Source organism: Lipotes vexillifer, unplaced genomic scaffold (genome assembly GCF_000442215.2).
Source record: "Lipotes vexillifer unplaced genomic scaffold, Lipotes_vexillifer_v1.1 scaffold129, whole genome shotgun sequence".
NCBI lineage: Eukaryota > Metazoa > Chordata > Mammalia > Artiodactyla > Lipotidae > Lipotes > Lipotes vexillifer.
In genome coordinates, this window is record NW_006777287.1 from 2,614,883 (window position 1) to 2,617,237 (window position 2,355).

General features: G+C 45.2%; 1 pseudogene; it reads right to left on the minus strand.

The window, feature by feature from the left end:
• Window positions 1–404: 404 nt before the first annotated feature.
• LOC103085215 (glycylpeptide N-tetradecanoyltransferase 1 pseudogene) lies at window positions 405–1,903 on the minus strand (annotated as a pseudogene).
• Between the last annotated feature and the right edge of the window lie 452 nt (window positions 1,904–2,355).

Here is a 2,355-nt window from a genome sequence, read left to right on the forward strand (position 1 = left end):
TGATGTTTACACATATCTGTGAATGTACTAAAAACCATTGAACTGTACATACACTTTATATATATATATATATATATATATATACTTTTATTATTAAACCATTAACTCCATAATATGCCAATCATTAGCTAGTTTTCAGCAGTTACATTCCCTTGATCACAGCTGCATAATGATGTGATTAATTGAAAAACAGGGAGACCAGAGACATGGCCAGAGGTGACATCACACAGCCTATGCCATTGCAAAACAATCGTCAAATTCAGTGGCGGTTTGTAAAGCCAGTTCAGTTCTGCTCCCCTTGCCAGAGATTCTCACGTTTGTGAAAATTGGACCAACAAGTGGTGGGGCTCCATTTCCTGGTTTGAATTCTCAGTGGCTTTATTCAGAATCTCACTGGCAACTGGTTATTGTAACACCAGTCCAACCTTCTCTGCCCCCATGCTGGGCACTTCCAGTTGTTAATATAATACTGTAGGTTGCTGTCCCCTATGCTGAACTTGAGCTTCTTCAGGAAGGTTTTGTTCTCCATGAGATCCACTGCATTGAACATGTCAAACGCTTTCATGTTGGTGAGAACGAGGGCATTGCTCATGAGGTCTAGAGGAGGGGTCTGGGTATGAATATTGTAGAAAGAATAAGCAGCCTTTAGACTCTTGTGGGTTGGGTGGTTTATGATGGTAGACAGAAGTGTATAAAAGCTCCGCACATCTGTCACTTCACCGTTTGCATTCTCCACCACAAAAGTGTCAGTGATATTCTCCTGGCGGTAGAACCAACGTTCCACCTCCTCCTGGCTCCTGACTGGCATGTGGTGAAACTGCTTCAGGTACCAGGTGAGGAGCCGGTGCACTATTGGAATGTCCTTTTTTCCCATTGGTTGAGGCCCAGCTGTCTTGGGAATCTCTGGCAGTTGGTAGGACTTCATGGTGCGTTGCATGGTCATATTTCTGCTCAAGTGGGAGAACTTCACTTCAGTCAGCTTCCGTGGGTTTAGGGACCGATGCTAGTACCTGCAGGTGCCAACAGGCTTTGGTAATACCATCCCAGCAGTGTAAACAGCTTGGAAGATGCCCTCCAGGTGAACCCTCTGGGTTATCTCACGCATCAGGACTGGAGCCACCCTCTTGGAGTGCAGCTTCTTATGGACACACAAGAAATTGATCTCTACCATCTTCTTCTCTGTGTCATAGATACGGATGTTTTCTGGGATGGCGATGATGAATCCAACCAGTTTCTGACTTGAGACCACTAAACCCCCACAGTGCCACTGGGGGAGCCAGCCAGGCGGCCGGAGAGCCCACAGAAGAACTTCTGGCAAATAATCAAATTGGAACATGTTGTCATCATCTTCCACATAATTCTCGTTCAGGAGGATGTATAGTTCTTTCAGCACACCACAGTCCCCCTGATCCAAGGCGTCCCAGGTGAAGCCCTGGGGCAGGGTGTAGGGCTCTTGGCGGATGTTGTCTTTGTCAGGCTCCACAGGACCGTGCATGTTCACAACTTCTCCCAGTTTGGGGACGGGCTGCGTGTCCCAGAACTGGTAGCTTCACTTGCTAGCCTCCTCCATGGTTTTTGCAGGTCCCTTGAGCCACCAAAAAAAGTTCAGTGGCCTTCTGTATTTCCTGGATCCTCTCTGCTGGCAAAGAGTTCATCTTAACAGGCTGATCCTGGGCTGAATCTGTCTCACGGCCTTTTTCTTTCTTCTTTTTTTGTTTCTTTTTCTTCTTTTTGGCTCCAGTGTCATTGGCTGGACTCAAATCACCTCGGTTGTAGCTGTTGTCCTCCTCGTTCTTGCAATCGCTACAGTGCTCATGGCCATTTCCATTGCATTTCTGGCTGCATTTCTGGAATGCACTGGAGGTGTCCGGGGCTTCACTGCTGTATCACTCTTGTCTGCCATCTTGAGTTACCTGTACATACACTTTAAATGGGTGAATTTTATGATATGTGACATGTGAATTACATCTCAAAGATTTTTAAAAAACATATCAGGGATAAAAGGAATGAGAAATAATTTAATCCAAATAAAAGAGAGCAATAGAAGGGCTTGCTTCACCTCCTACACACATGCACGCACACACTACCCTTCCAACTCATCTGTGGTACCTAGAATAGTTCCTATGGCATATATAGTAGGTGCTCAAGAAATCTTTGTTGAATTAACGAATATAGTTTATATCTAAGAATGGATGTATTGGGGATGGGCAAAGGAGTAATACAATAACTGAAGGTTGTCCACTGGGGGAGAAGAATAGGGTCTAGATGGGCATGGGGTGTGGGGGAGTAGTCACTACAAGTTCTCTCTGTATATATTTTGTCAGCCTGGTAGACAACTATTGGTTGGCCAAAAAG